Raw genomic sequence first — 17,337 nt, 5'->3', positions numbered from 1 at the left:
GTGTTAGCTGATTAGTTACTCTAGCCATCAAAGTTTTCCAGGCCAAGGTCAAGTGTTCTATGCTTTCTGGTACATAACTATGGAATTTCAATAGAATATTTACTAAAACATTTGAAGAGCTCCCTAAAGAAATATTCCTTAGAATTATTTTATCTATTCTGTAACTGCTCCTGTAACAAAGATATAAATCAAACTACTTTATCTTCATACAAAATTTCAACTTTTCCTCTTATTCATCAGGAATATAACAGCTATAGATATCTGTTCAATGAATAGCAGAACACCTTTCTTGTAAGCACTTAACCATCTCACTGTCGAGGGCATGGTAGACACTATTGATGAATGTTAGGGGGGTTCAGAAGCTGGGCATCATAGTCACCTGTTCAGCATGATATGAACAGATTCTCAGGCCTCATCTGTTGAGATTCTGATAAGGATTCCACCAATTTTTATGTATTTAAAACACTCATCTAAATCAGAAATTTGAAAAATAATAAAATCATACTGCTGAAGAGGACTTCACTGAGCTCTCACTCATCTCAGATTTCAAGTAGAACAAAAATTAAGCACTTACAGAGAGGTGACACTCTTTCCCTTATATAAATCCTTATAGAAACCCATTAATCAATTTCTCTTTACAGTATATCTTTGCTCACTTTCAAGACTAGCACCTTATATTTGTATTCTATACATTACATGTTTTCAAAGGAGGACAGAGTATTTGAAATTAGAAGATCAAAAATCTTTTTTCCAGATACGTTCAGTTTAGTCCGTGTCTGTGGAAATGGTAAGTTCTGATCATTTTAGAAGGTCTATACAAGAATATCCTCACATCTGTATCAGCTGATAAAGTACAGATTTGCAAAGAGCTTCTTCTCTTTGTTACCAATAGTTTTTATTGTCCAATGCAAACCTGTGAAAGCATTTGCCCTTTACCTTGTTTACTGTGAGTTCTCAATGCCTACAAATGCAAACAGATTAGGAAAATAGGCAGCCATTCCTTTTAGCAGGGCTTGGAAGTACCACACAAATTGCACCTCAAATGCCTTCAGGTGTGGAAAGAACCGCATCTTCTTTTGTGTAATCATGAGGCCAATAATCAGCTTCAAGCTAAAGAGGGACTAGCAAGACTTCCTCTCTGATCAGACAGAGAGATAAGAGTGAAACACTACCTAACAAAGTTTGTCCATGGTCCTCAGATAAAATGACAATTTTAATGGACTACGGTGAGCCCATTTACCTTAGAAGTGAAGGAAAACCCTTAACAATTAAACATTCCCAAGAACCAGGAAATTTAAAGCAAGTATCAAACACATGGTTATTGCTGTTACTGAATGACAGGAAAATTGGTAGATAGGGGCAATGAGCCAGCACTGATACATAACTAAAAGGAATGCTTTTTTTTCTCTGCTCTGGGACACGGAGGGAGGGGAAAGCCACGGTCTGGAGTTATGGTTTAAGAGGGTACGTTGGAAAAGGAGTGCAAAGGATATACACAAATTGCAACTGCTGACTTTCTTCATTGGAGCGTGTCTACAGGCAACATTTGAAACTCACATTTGGGGAGAGGCTGTCTTGAAGCTGATGTCAGACACCTAAAAAAGAGGCTCAAGTGGCCATCATCCCGGCTTGTACTAGTGATGCCTTGTTGAAACGCTATGTCGCTAAAGAGTAGTTTCACATGAATAGCTTTCTTGGTCTCACACTCAAAAACCTACAGTGGAAATAGAATACCTCTGCTCTTTTACTGTGCACATGAAAGGAACAGAAAAGAGGTAGGAGCATTGTGATCCTTTAAAACAAGCTTCCAAGCACTTTACTCTCTTTTGAAAACTGTGAATTTTCTTCCTGACACACAGTTCTGGGTCGCATTGTGTGCAGTGCATTAACTCAGCGCTTGTTCTGCACTTTCCCTGCCGCCTGGTTGAAATGTCCACCTTCCTTCGTGAGCCCTTTGTCCTAGGAGCCCCATCCTCCAGCCTGGCAACAGCATGTCCTGTGGGCAGGGGCAATTGAAGCCGCACTTAGGGTGCATTGACAATAGACTGGTAGTCAGGGGTTTTGGTTTTCTTTCCGGCCTTTCCATAAATAGTTTTTTTGTCCCAAGCAAGCCACTTTGCCTTCCTGGACCTCTGCTCCTATATCTGTAAATCAAGGGTGTTGGACTGGTTGACTTTAAGGTACACTTCTTCTCTATAATTTTAGATTTCTACATAGAAATCTAAATCTAATATCAGTAGGCAATAATTCTATTTCAGTATCAGTAGGCAATAATTATATTTGAAATCTTCCCTTTCTCCTTTTGGCAGCCTTTTTACATCCCTTCATCGAAGAAGATAAATTTCCATGTGTTATTTTTTTTTAAAGAGTCAACAGATTCTGTTCATGTGTAATTTAACATTTTAATTGTGTACAACTTGGCCTTCATGTATTCTCAAGAACTTAAGTGACTTAGCGGAGCCTCATCCAGCTCAAACTAGCTTTGATTTGATTTCCAGAATTATTTACACTGCCCAGAATACTTGGATCAAAAATGTAAATGATGATGGGCTTCCCTGGTGGCACAGTGGTTGAGAGTCCGCCTGCCGATGCAGGGGACACGGGTTCGTGTCCCGGTCCGGGAAGATCCCACAGGCTGCGGAGCAGCTGGACCCGTGAGCCATGGCTGCTGAGCCTGTGCATCCGGAGCCTGTGCTCCGCAACGGGAGAGGCCACAACAGTGAGAGGCCCGTGTACCGCAAAAAAAAAAAAAAAAAAAAAAGTAAATGATGGTCTTGAATAGAGATTTAAAGTGTGTTTGTGTCACCCACACCATGAGAGACTGTGGCTCAGCTATTTGGGGAAAATAAATGCTTCTTGTATCCTTGCAAGGTGTTCTGCACTGTTTAGTCTGCTCTAGTAAGATTTACCAGGGAGGGGAGAGCAGAATTTAGGCTAAATCGTGGAGGGATAGAGTTTGTTGAATAAGGGTTTCAGTGGGGGTGACCATAATCTTTTTATCTGAGCCGGTTCTCTGGATGGATTATTTACATTTTCATTTTCTTTAAAATTTTATTCTTATGGAAGTTATTTATATGGCTAGTTTAAAGAGCAAATTGCTCTAGAAGGCTCATTACAATACATTGTACAGCAGTTCCTGGTGCCCCCTTTCCCTACCTTTGATTCCAGCTCCCAGGCCAATTGCCTTCTACTTTTCATTTATTCTCCTGTCATGTAAGCTTTTATGGCTATAACTTGATTATTCACCTTTAGACACTGGTAAAGATTAGCTGGTGCTCAAATCATACTAGTTCTTCTCTTCTTCCTGAGTACATGAGAAGACTCCCAGGTCCCTTGAGGTTACATTAGGACCAAGAAAGATCTATTCATATGAGCAAGAAATGATAGAGCAAATAAATCTACTTTTTTTTTTTTTTTTTTGCGGTACGCAGGCCTCTCACTGTTGTGGCCTCTCCCATTGCGGAGCACAGGCTCCGGACGCGCAGGCTCAGCGGCCATGGCTCACGGGCCCAGCAGCTCCGCGGCATGTGGGATCTTCCCAGACCGGGGCACGAACCCGTGTCCCCTGCATCGGCAGGCGGACTCTCAATCACTGCACCACCAGGGAAGCCCTAAATCTACTCTTTTAAAAAAATCTTTTCTGCCCCCGTTCAGGCAGGTTCCTCCTGCTTACCAACCTCTAGCTCCAGGCAGTACTGGGCGCTGTTCTTTAGGCTTGTTGCCTTCATCCTAGGGCTTCCTGCATCATCATCCTAGGAGTTTCCTTCACCTCTTTCCTGTGCTGGATGCCCTGATTTAAGAACCCAATATTGTCCTCTTGAACGATTCTCTCATTTTACTAGTGAACATGCTCCAGTAGCCTCCTGAGAAAGGGGACCCATTGTCTTGGCCCTTGTAGATTTAAATACATTTTATTCTTTTGTTCTCAGCTTAGGCAGGTTTCAGAAGGAAATAGACAATATGTTTATTTGAACTGTTTTGCTCAAACAGTAAGAAGAAGACCAGTGATTTCTTTGCAATATTAAATTCAACTTTGGATAAATGTCACTTCAGTGTGGAGTGAACAAGGCATACTTAACCCTTTGGGGATATGGCCATGCTGACTTCCTCATAAACTAAGGTTCAATTTAGTTCAAAAGTATTTAGCAAAATTAATGTTTTTCTTCATTTTCTAACTCAACACCAAAATTATACTCAGCGTTCTCTGCCCTCAAACCTATTCCTGCTCTCTTATTCCAACTGAGGCAGATAGCAGTCATGCATACGATCAACCAGACATCTCTGGCTCCTTCTCTCCAGGCTTCCATGTTCAGAAATGCAGATTCCTCTCCATCCTACCTTTTTGCATTCGGTCCCACCTTTCTATTCTCATTGCCACCCCTAAGCTTTACTCAACCTCTTCTTGCAGCTCAGCCAGATTTCTGGGCCCTTATTTAAAAGGTAAGGTGATTTTGGCATGAATGATGGCCTGAAAGTGGTGTTATCTTAATTAAATTTTTATCTTCCTAATCAAGAAAGAAGTCCAGAGGTAGGCAGTTGCTGGGGTGGCTAGTAGTTCAACAATGTCATCAAGGACCCACAGACTCTTGCTGTCTTTCTGCTTTGCCATTCTCCCTAGTAGTCACATAATGGCTGCTGCAGTACTAAACATGAATCCTTCCTAGTCTCCTGGTCCCCATTTGACTTATCTCTCCTCTGTGTTCAGAGAACTAACCATATTCTTCCTTCTGTTATACTTAACAATGGATACATTTACTATTTAGGATCATGCGTTTCTTAGCGGCAGCAACTTATCCCTGTAGGTATCCCCACAGTGTCTTGGTCACAGGAGGTGTTCAGTAAATTTGCTTCGAGTTAAATTAATTTAAATTAAATTGTTGCGCTCAAGGTACTTGAAAAGAACTCTAACTCCAGACATTCCGTCAACCTTCAAACTGTCCTAATGAACTTATCTCTCACTAAAATGAGCTAATCTCATTCTTCTTGGAGGGATTTTACTCTGTGAAGGGTATATTGCTGTTTGGTTGGAATGCAATTTACAGATTTGGAATTCCAAGACGTTCAAAGTAAACAAAATACACCAATTGAAGCAATTTAAAACAAACAATATTAGAGACATGCTCACATTCTGAACAAAGTCAAGTGCTGAAGGAACACTTACAGAAGGTGTTGATTTCTTCCCATTCTTTTCATCCTTGGATAACTTTAACAGCTGAAAATAAGGATTTGTTCTCTCATGCTACTTTACTTTTATTGTCATTCAATTAATTTACTCATTCATTAAAAGGGCACTAAGCATATACTAACTAAAAACAATTTATAATTTTTAGTATAGTGACATGCAGACAAGTGTTGCCTACAAAATTGAAGTAAAGCTGCACTAAATCCATAGAAGCTACTGATTGGCTTCTGTATTTCTGTCCCATTTGAAGGCATAGAGTGATATATCATTAAAAACCTAGGAAATAAATAGGCTTTTCCAAACCTTTCTCCTCTCCAACATTTTGAAGATTCTTTTGGCCCTTCATCATGGATGAAGCAAGTGTACATTATTGCTGTATCTTTAAAGCACTAATTGTATTTTTCTTTTGAAAGCTGTTAGTGTTTTATACGTATAAGATCTTACGTCAATGTACCAAAAATGTAGACAAATTTGGTTTTGTTTAATCAATTAAATTTATTTTTCAAAACACCAAACTTCGTTATCAAAAATGTTAAATATTCATTATTAACATTTTTGATAATGAAGTTTGGTGTTCTCTTGAAAAATACTAATATTATAATTATTGTAAAAACTCCAAATTACAGAATACAATAGTTGAAATAATGGTCTTACTATTAGGAATCAATAGTAGAGTTTTACATTGCAAGCATCTCAAGTTTTGATGTTTCTTTTCTAATTTTATTCCTGAGTTCTCTGCATTTTGAGTTTTGGTCATTTTAATAGAAACTCTTATAACAGAAGAAAAATTATGGAGCTTGTCCATTAAAAAGGAAGATATCAACTGCAAGTAAAATGGAAATTTTGAGCATGAATTTTGTTCACTTAATGCAGAGAAGGGGTAGTTAGTCTTGACCATTGAAAAGAACAGGATTGCATTTCTAAGCTAATCACATTCTTGTAAAATAGCCACTTTTGGAAACAGAAACATCAGGATTGTTTAGTTTTCTGTGAAGCAGCATGTTTGGTAAACAAATGGAGAGAATGGGAACATTTTTCGGCTTCCTGCAAAACCTTTAGATGCATGACTGCACATCATCTCTCCAAAGAGAAAATACAAATGAGAGCAACAACTTAAAATCTGTCCAAACATACACTTTTGTTATAAACACGAAAATTATGGAAATGATCTCTTGCTACTATGAATTATTATCATTCATTAGACACTGAATTTACTTTAAAGGGTAGATTTTTCTTGGTTACTTTAAAGCTTTTTGATGTACTAATGGAAAAAATAAAGTTTAAAATTAATTTTTCTGATTTAGAGTTTAAGATGATGTCTAGGTAACAATCTCCCAATTTTTCAACAAAACACTTATGAATATACAGAGAAAGATAAAAATAGCATAATCAACCCATTTCCAGAATATGGTCAGAAATTTTACTTCCTTCCATAAGCGTGAAGACATAGGATTAGGAAAAAGTTGGCAACTCAACCAGTCTTCACCCATTAAAAAGACTCACCTGCAGATAAACATAGGCTTTGAAACTTTCATAACACTCCCTGATTATTGGGACCTGCTCTATCCAGTACTGTAGCCACCAGCCACATGTGACTACTGAATAATTAGTTAATATGGCTACTAGAAAATTTAAAATTACATATGTGGCTTGCATTCGTGGCTTTCATTATATATAGACAGTGTTGGTCTATATCATGGCTCAAAAAGCCATGGTCCATACTAACTGTAAAATTGGGCAGTCATATTTTCTCACCTGGTAGAGTTTCTGTTTGAAGTGGCTAGAGTACTTTTCTTCCCTACTCCCTATCTTCATATATCCACGTAGTGACTTGGTCTCAGAAAACAAGGCGGAAATTGAAGGTGGAGTTGGGGTGATGATTAACTATCGATGGCTCATTACGTCAGGAAGTTTGTGGGAAGGGATAACAAGGAAAGAGTCCTGATAGCGAAGATGTTGAAAATGGCAGTTATTCATTTATAGTATCATTGCAGCCTGTTAAAGAACAAAGTAGGGTGATAAAATAAGAGTCATACTGCATAAAACACTGCTATTCAGTGGAAAGTGAAGTAGAAGCTATGCCTTTCAACCTGCCTTTTAACTACAGATCTGAGAAGTGGGTTTATCAGCTCCCACATAGAGAGTAAGAACTAAAGACAGACCATGTCCTCTGCTGACAAATTCTAAGTCTAGATAAATTTCTCTTCAATCAAATATAATTAAAGAGTGGAGAAAAAAAGAAAAGAAAAGAAAGAAACTACTTGGACCAACAGGAATAAAAACATGCTGTAGAACAAAGGAATCAAAACATCATACTGAAGGTTTGGTGGAGGATCGTAATTAAGAAAAAAATTCAACAAGGTTTCAAATTCTCCTAAAACACTTTAAATTGCACTAGAGAGCTTCAGTAAAAAAGACTATGTGAGGGGGGCTTCCCTGGTGGCGCAGTGGTTGAGAGTTCGCCTGCTGATGCAGGGAACACGGGTTCATGCCCTGGTCCGGGAGGATCCCACATGCCGCGGAGCGGCTGGGCCCGTGAGCCATGGCTGCTGAGCCTGCGCGTCCGGAGCCTGTGCTCCGCAACGGGAGAGGCCAGAACAGTGAGAGGCCCGCGTACCACAAAAAAAAAAAAAAGACTATGCGAGGACTTTAAATTTTGACCTGAAGACAAGGTAAAAAAATTGGGAAGTTTCTACATTGGTCCTCAATGAGACCCTTCCTTCTTGTAGCCACACAGTTGATGTTGCCACGTATAAACATGGACGGATATTTGTGTACAAGGTTACATGCTGCAGAATTTTTACTAGGGAGGTTGTGAACAACTCAAATAGCAAGCCATAGGAAAATTGTTTCATAAATTATATCCTGGTCATGTGATACAAAAATATATAAGGCCATTAAAAACTTAAATTATAAAATAATATCAGTGGCATAATATCAATGACATAGTTTTGATATGCTCATGAGAATATGTTAAATAAAAAGTCAGTAAGTAATCTGTACATAGACAATTTTAATTATATAATACAGATACAGTAAGTAGATATATATAAAGGTTGACATGGAATAACATTTAAAAGTTATCATTGTTTATATCAGATGGTGGTATGCTCTGGATAATTTAATTTTTCTTCTTTATGTTTGTCATATTTTTAATACAGTTGCTATTATTCCCCATAAACAATATACATTTTAAAATTACACGGACTATTTTATTCACTGTCACAATGTTCTTTATCCTTAATTTTTCCAATATTTTAGAGTACTTTGGGTAATAACTATGGGATGAATGAATACAAAAAGGTGCTTTCAAGTGTCTTTGGAGAGATCATTGGCGATTTATCTGTTTTTGAAACTTTTTCAGTAGTCATACTATTTTAGCTTATGCAATCTTTCTATTATTTGGTATTTATTTAAAAAATATATAGCAGCTTCCTTCCTAAAATAATTTAAGGTAGTTTACAATACAGAAGATGTGCAATGTTGTAAAAAGTAAATGGAAAATCAGGAGGGCTGGGGAAAAAAAAGAAGCTGCAAGTAAGCTATTAATAGGCATTGCCATAACTTGTGTGATTGAGCATTAGACTTGTCTGTGGCTAGGCACCAAAGAACAAAACAAAACAAAAAACACACAAAAAACAAAACAACAACAAAAAACCCAAACAGAAAAGGCAAACCATTGAGAGTGTCTTATTATCAGGAAGGAAATGGCATGCTTGGAGAAGGGCCTAGGAGTGGGTGGGGAATGGAACATTTATAGTTTGCAATCCTCCTTTCAAGGGTGATTATGGTTAATACTTCTTTGCCAGATGTTCTCGCACAATTAATGTGTGACCAACAGATGGGTGTTGGAAGGAAACTCTCCATGGGTGCTTATGTTCCTGCATGTCCTCCAACTAGAGGTGCTTATTACCTTTATCCTTACATGGATGCTTGTGTGGCAGATAGAGGTAGATAGCGTCTCCCTCCAGAGCAGAGGACAGGTTCGCTTCTTGTCCAGGATATTACAAATAATTGCTCCCTCTGGAGCAAAAGTCACATGGGTTTGCTTACTGTCCACTACAAAAACTTAGGGTTCTCTAAACTTGGGGTTATTCAGCTGTGATTCAAATTCACTGTATGTGCAGCATCCACATGACCCCCTATGACACTTCCATGGGACTTGGGAGGCAAGGAGAACCGGCAAACAAGATGCTTCTGCCGTGCCATGAGTAACACAATCTTCGAGGGCTGACCTAGGACACACGTCTTCTGTTAGCACCCACGAAGCTGTGGCAGGCTAACTCACTAGCTTGCAAATAGAGTAAAAGTGCATACTTTTCAGTTTTTGACAACGATTTGGAAGAGGGGTCTTTTCTTGAAGACCCAGGACTTACAGGGGATGAGACTTTGTCTTTGAATGGATGCATCAACAGACTGATGTGAAAGTAAGAGGAAAGAGGAAATCATCGATAGCTAGTGATAGTCAAAATGGATTTGTTTAAAGCAGACTAATTAAAGTGTATAGTATATGAATTAGTCAAACAAGTTAACGAGACAGGTAATAACAAACCCTAGCAATTCCTAAAGATCATTTACTATTAGATATTAGTTGCTGAAGCAACGGCTCAAAAATTTAACTGTTTTAAAATATCTTCTTATTCATGTTGACGATATCAAGCTAGAAATATGTCTTCTTTTTGTATAGCATTTGTACATAATGACACCCATGCAAGCCATGCTTAAGTCTCCACACTTCAAAGAAATGACCTTTAAAGTCACACTTAGGGAAAGTAAGCTAAAATCACTGGGGCGTTCCAGTTGCCAAGGACACTTGTAATCATTTCCTTAATTGTCCTTGACAATCTTATCATTAAAGATGTGGGGCATTAATTAATGATGGAACATCTATTCCTGGAAAAATAGGCCTTTGGAGGCACAATAGAGTGCTTCTTTTCCATACACCCTTTGTGAACGCTGCTTCTGCAGTGTGGGTCATCCATGTTGCAAGCGTTGCCTGGATGGCATGTAAACATCTGGAGCACTCGATTGTATGAGGATTGGATTGAATAAAATCAACGCTGATAATGCTGAAAATATGTTCAAAACCAGCGCTCCCTAAGAAAGCTTTTATGCCTAGATTAGTATCAGTGTTTAATTGACGGACTCTTCACTTGGTTAATTACTCAGTCTATTGTGGCAGGGAGAGGGAGGAAACGACAAAAGCATTTGTGTTATGAATAGTTACCAATAAGGGAATCAAATGAGAGAGAGCTGAACACCCTGCTGCAGAATACTATCTTCCAGAAAGTCTTCCTTGTATAGGACATGATTTTATTGAATGACTGTCTTTACAAAAATGGAAATTGTTGAAATAGAGCCTGTCTTTTAAAACAAAAGTTAGAACCTTTGTGTTTTTAAGCGACTGTGTAGGGCAAACTCTGAGGTGAACGGTTTTTTTTTTTTTGCCTTCATGTACCTTTTGCTGTAAATAAAAGAACATAAGACACTGAGATATGAAAACACATTGAGGGACTTCCCTGGTGGCTCGGTGGTTAAGAATCCACCTGCCAATGCAGGGGACACGGGTTCAAGCCCTGGTCCGGGAAGATCCCACATGCTGTGGAGCAACTAGGCCTGTGCACCACAACTACTGAGCCAGTGCGCCACAACTACTGAAGCCCGCGCGCCTAGATCCCGTGCTCCGCAACAAGAGAAGCCACCGCAATGAGAAGCCCTCGCACCGCAATGAAGAGTAACCCCTGCTCGTCACAACTAGAGAAAGCCCATGCACAGCAATGAAGACCTGACGGGGCCAAAAAATAAATAAATAAAATAAAAATAAATAAGTTTATATTAAAAAAAACATTGCAGATTTATTCTTTGTACCTTTGAACTTCAGTATAAACTAAACCTTTTACACAAAAGGAAGCAGAAATTGGGATACTATGGAAACACATGCACACATTTATTCCTGATACCTTTAATTTATAATGCTATAATATATAACAGCTTTTTCTTTTCTAGAATGGAAGAATGTTATGGCAATCCATATTTACTCTGAAATAACGTGTTGACATTCAAAGGCATTGAAAACATAAATGAGTTCAGAGAAGATGTTACTCCTAGTTCGTCTTCTTTTCTGGTACCCCCTCATCAGTCTGACCTCTGAATGTTGTTGCTCCCAAGGCTGAGTCTAATGCTTAGTTCTTGGTCCTCTGATCTTTTCCTTCTGCACATACTTCCTTGGTGACTTCAGTCTCATGACTTTAAACATCATCTATACACTGTTGACTCCCATGATTGTATTTCCAGCCTGTACCTCCTCCCTGAACTCCACTTGGATGTCTATTGGGCATCTTAAACTTAACAATTTCAAAACTAAAACCATCTTGGTCTTCTTCCATTCTGCTCTTCCCACAGTCCTCCTGTTTACTACTCCATTTTTCCCTGACCATCCTATCTCTCCTTCAACTGAAGAAGAGCCCAGAAACATTGTGGGCTTTAAAAAAAAAAATCTCTCACCACTGCTACTATTACACATTTATCCTTTCTTACCTGTATGTTACTCCAGCCCCTAACTGGGACCTCATTCCCATTCTCTTCTCTTTAATACTATTTTAGTTTCCTTTTTTAAAAACCTAAACACTTTTCAGATGCTACATCATTTTAATCCTCATAAAAACATTCTGGCAGGGGCACGATTACGCCCATTTTATACATACAGAACCTGAGGATCGGAGAGGTGAAGGCATTTATAAGGAGCACAACCAGCCTTTCTGATTCTTAAGATTATATTTTTTTCTATTAAACCACATCATGTATTATATTCAGGACTTTAAACACCTGTTCATTTAATGAAAACATTAGAACAGTCATTTGCTGTCACCAATGAGACTGATGGACGGAAGGCTTCATTTTCGAGTACTGGTTTTGTTAGAAACAAACCTCATCTAGACTTAAATAAGCCTGTTGCTCTGTGTGGGCTGGAAGCCAAGCAAGTCACTGTCCTTTGTGGGGAGAGCAGCAGGAACATCGGAGAGGCAGCCAAGGAAAAGCAGGGGAAAGAGCATGACTTGGCTCTACCAGGCAAAACTTGATCTGTGCCACAGACGCTAATTCACATGAATTTATGGTTTTTTAAAAAAGATCACCATTAGTGCCAAAAATCAGAGCCAAAGACTCATGCCATGATGACTGATATGAGTGACAATACAGAACTCAACCGTCAGGCAAGTCCTCCAGTTTTATCCCAACGTGCGTCATACTTGGATTAATAGTTGTTTAGGCAAGATGTTGATATTTATCATTTTATTTCCTTTGGGAAAAGGAATGTCTCATAAGTCATCTCATTTGTCCTCTTTAATTTAGGCCTGGATTGATATGTCTAAATCAATGAGTATCTTATTGGGGCTTAAAGATTTCTGGGCCAGAATTATTCCCATTATCATATTCCACCGGAATGGTGGGGAGCATTACACTGATCACGTGTTGATTTTTGTGCATAAAATGATGCTACCAACCCACTCAAGTCAGGATTAAAAAACATTTACTGAGCACGTACTGCATGCAAAGTAGGTATTATTATTCCCACTTTGCAGATAAGAAAACTGAGACTCGGAAAGGGTTAAAAAACTAGCTAACGTCAATGCCACTGGTTAGTGGCAAACATTCTCTTTGGGATCTACGTCTGCAGCCTAGTGTTCTTTTCCTCTGAGATTATTAACATAAAAACCTAGCACAACAACAACAAAAAGTGAACACCTTGCATTTTAATGGCATTTTATTAATGTAGAAACGTAATTATTCTACTTTTGTGAACACAGGATTTAATACGCAGTTGCCATCATATCACAATGTCGCTTCTGTGGAATCACGCCTGTGACTTTGTCCACAGATAAAATATTATTCAGATGAAGTAATAATCAAAGATAATATGCTTACTTTATCTTCTGTGTATCCCCATTCAGAACATTCTTTTTAATCCCTAAAACTAACTTTATTATTACTGAAAGTGGAATTACATATCCATCACATTTAAAGTCCAGCTTAAGGGCTTGAGCCACAAGCCACTTTAATAATAGAGATATCGCAGAATGTTATAGGACCAGCTAATTGTCTAAAGAATATGTTGACACCGTAAAATACCTCCTTAAAAGCAATAGATGCAAACCAAACTCTTTATCTAATTTGCTTATAGCACCTCTGTAATACATCATAATTTGACTCTAGGATATACTCAGATTTAAGATTTACTATGCCAAGATTGCAGTGAGATTTCCTAGATGTTTATCACCAATGAGAGAAATGCCTGGAATGTCTATCCCAGAAATTCACACACAGAATTACAGTAACCTGCTGCTTATTACAGGTTAAGACGCACGTACTTGTGGAATCCAATGCCTCAGTGATAGTTACGGTCATAATTTGACAGACATGACTGCGTTCCTTCCAGAGGCACGGTTCTTTATTTCAAAGCATGCAAAAATGATAAGGTAAAAGAAGAGAAAAAAAAGATGTAGGAAAGAAGTCAAGTGAATAACTGATTGATAATGTTTGGTCGGTTGTAAAACCAATCACATACCAGTTCTGTAATTATTTCAAGTTACAATTTAAATATCTCAGTGGGTATTTGACTGATTTGACTATAGTTATCTATATACCCATTTGGGACCTTAATTACTTAAAGTCTAGAATTTTAATTCCTACACACACACATATACATATAACAATTAAATAAACTTCTAGACTTTGAGTCTTGAATTTTCACCTCCTGTTCACTCCTCAGTCCTTACAAACAAGCTTATTTTCTCATCTGAGGAACAGAAACTGCTCATGTCAAAATCACTGATGTTGTCCATGTTGTCAGATCCAATTGACACCTGTCTGTCCTCATCTTACTTGGTTTATTAAGAGCATTCAATACAACTGACTACTCCCTCTTGTCTCAAACACTCTCTTCTCTTAACCTGTATGAAACCATATGTTTCTGGTTCTAGAGATATTGTATGAGAGGCAATTTAGACTTTGATGCCAGACTGCCTGGGTTTGAATCTCAGCTCATGCACTTACAGACTCCATAACCTGAACAAATTTGTTTTACTTCAGCTATAACTCACATTCCTTATATGTGCAAAATGGGATGATAATAGTATCCGTCTGATTTGGTTATTAAGACTAAATAAAGTAGTATTTATAAAGCATTTAGAAAAGTGCCTGGCATATAGTGAGCACTATAAAAATGTTAAATATTTTTAGTATTAGCTGTTCCTGACTGCTCCTTCTTAGTCATCTTTGCTGACTCAACCCAGCCTATAAGCATTGGCATTCCCCGGTGTTGGCTTTCCACCCGTGCCCTCTTCCAGTCCCATAGCTTCAAATTTCACTTATTCGTTGATGACTCTCAAATATGTGTCATCTCTCCTGTGGACTCTAGACTCTCAGATGCAACTGCTTAGCTCAAAATAGCCTAAACCATAGACAAATATAGTAGTTCATATAACAAGTTCTAAGGTAAAGTGGTTATAAACCACTCAATTGACTGAGCAGCTCAAAGATATCATTATATACCTAGGGCCTTTCCAGTTTTTCACTTTTTCATCAGCTAGCTCTCCTGGGTACAAGATGGCCACAGCAGTCGTGGCCATCACATTTAGACCTAACAATGTCTAATGCAGCGTTTCTCAACCTTGGTAATATTGATATTTGGGGCTGGATAATACTTTGCTGTGGGGACTGTCCTATGCATTGCAGGATGTTTAGTAATACCCCTGGCCTATACTCACTGGATACCAGTAGCATTCAGATATTGCCAAATGTCCCCTGGGATACAAAATTGCTCCCAGATGCGAATCACTAGTCTAAAGTCATCAAAGGAGCTAACTTCTTCTGTGAGTCTTTTATGAACAAGGGAACCTCTCCAAGAAAACTGCCTCTCAGGTCTCATTGTCTATGTCACTTATCCTAAACCAGGGTACTAGCAGGGTAACCTGGTATTCTCTCCCTGGGAATAGTATTATGTTCTAACAACCAAAATGTAAAACCTTGTAATATAGGCGACACAGGGTAGACTACTCTGAAGGGTATTGCCTCAGTAATGCAGAAAAACTTGCTTGAGTCTAAAGGCTGCTCTAAATGTGCATAACAAAGCTTAAAGGCTGCATCATTTTACTCTCTCACCAGGAATGTATGAGGGTTCTGATTTCTCCACATCCTCACCAATATTTGTTATTGTTCATCTCACTGATTATAACCATCCTAATGTGCGTGAAATGGTGCTTTTGGTTTCAAATTACACTTCCCTAATGACTAATGATGCTGATGATCTTTTCATGTGCATATTTGCCATTTATAGATCTTATTTGCAGAATTGTCTATGCAAACTCTTTGCATATTTTTATGTTGTAAGAGTTCTTTATATATTCTGGATACAGTCCCTTATCAAACATATGATTTGCAAATATTTTCTCCCTTTCTGTGGTTTGTATAAAAACTTTCTCGATGTTGTCCTTTGAAGCACATAAGTTCTTAATTTAAGTTCAACTTACTTATGTTTTTCTCTTTTGTCACTTATGCTTTTGGTCATATCTAAGAAACCGTTGCCTAATCCAAGATAAATCCAAGATCTTTTACACCTATGTTTTCTTCTAAGAGTTTTTTAAAATATAGTTTTAGCTATCATATTTAAACCTGATCCATTTTTAAATTGTAAAATACACATAACATAACATTTACCATCTTAACCATTTTAAAGTCTACAGTTCAGTAGGGTTATTGATACATTAATATTGTTGTGTAGCCATCCATCTCGAGAATTCTTTTCATCTTGCAAAACTGAAACTCAATACCCATTAAGCAATTAATTCCCCATCCTCCCCTCTCCCAGTCCTTGCAATGACCATTCCATTTTATAACAATATCACTTCGGTCTCTTGTGATTTTAGATTACTGTTTTTTCAAAACAGTTTTAATAAAGCTTTTAGGTTCCATTTTGAAATTTAGAAATGTCTCTTTTAGCAGGTTATTTTCTGGGGGTGATTTTAATAGAAAGCTAGTCTCATTCATTTCTGGTTGATTCTTAATGGTATGTATTTAATTTAATTTAATTATTTTTAAACAGCTTTGTTGAGTTATAATAGACATTTAGTTAAGTCATACATATTTAAAGTGCACAATTTGATAGTTTTTATATGTACAGTTGGCCCTCTGTATCCATGGGTTCTGCATCAGTGGATTCTACCAACCATGGATCAAAAATATTTGGAAAAAAAACTCCAAAAAGTTTCCAAAAGCCAAACTTAAATTTGCCACACACTGGTAGCTATTTACATATCATTTACATTTATTCACAACTATATACATAGCATTTACATTACTTGATTGTAAGTAATTTGAGATGATTTAAAGTATGAGAGAGGATGTACATAGGTTATATGCAAATATGACGCCATTTTATATGAGGGACTTGAGCACCCGTGGATTTGGGTATCCAAGGAGGGGTTCTAGAGCCAATCCCCTGAGAAGAATGAAACATGACTATATACACCCATAAAAACAAAACAAAAATCAAGATAATAAACATATAAAACATATTTAAAAACCAAGGTAATGAACATATCCATCATCCCCCCAAATTCTTCATGACCTTTGTCGTTCCTTCTTCCTGGTCCTCCCTGTCTTCTCATCCCTATACAACAACTGATCTGCTTTCTATTACAATAGATTTATCTGCATTTTGTAGAACTTTATATAAACAAAATAATACAATACTTGCTCTTCATTGTCTGGCTTCTTTCACTCAGTATAATTATTTTGAGATTTATCCATGTTGTTGTACATATGAAAGTTCATTCTTTTAATTGCAGAGAAGTATGCCACTGCATGGATATGCCATAATTTGATTATCCATTCACCCGTTGATGGATGTTTGGGTAGTTTCCAAATTTTGGCAAATACATTTGCAACATTTGACAGATAAAGCTGCTATGGATACTTGTGTCATACAAATCTTTATATAGTCATAACGTTTTTGCTTCTCTTCGATAAACACCTAGGAGTGGAATGATTGGGTTGTATATTAGATGATTGTTGAACTTTTAAAGAAACTGACAAACTTTTCCAAACTGACTGTATTGTTTTCCATTCCTGCCAGCAGTGCATGAGGTTTCTATTTCTTC

General features: G+C 37.7%; 1 long non-coding RNA gene across 6 annotated transcripts in view; it reads left to right on the top strand.

The window, feature by feature from the left end:
• LOC117314488 (uncharacterized) overlaps positions 1-17,337 on the top strand; it is a 206,081-nt gene that overhangs the window by 129,197 nt on the left and 59,547 nt on the right. The gene's annotated exons all lie outside the window — the stretch shown is intronic.

This window comes from Tursiops truncatus, chromosome 12 (genome assembly GCF_011762595.2).
Source record: "Tursiops truncatus isolate mTurTru1 chromosome 12, mTurTru1.mat.Y, whole genome shotgun sequence".
Taxonomy (NCBI): Eukaryota; Metazoa; Chordata; class Mammalia; order Artiodactyla; family Delphinidae; genus Tursiops; species Tursiops truncatus.
Note: the sequence above shows the minus strand (reverse complement) of the source record. Positions and strands in the feature narration are given on the sequence as shown.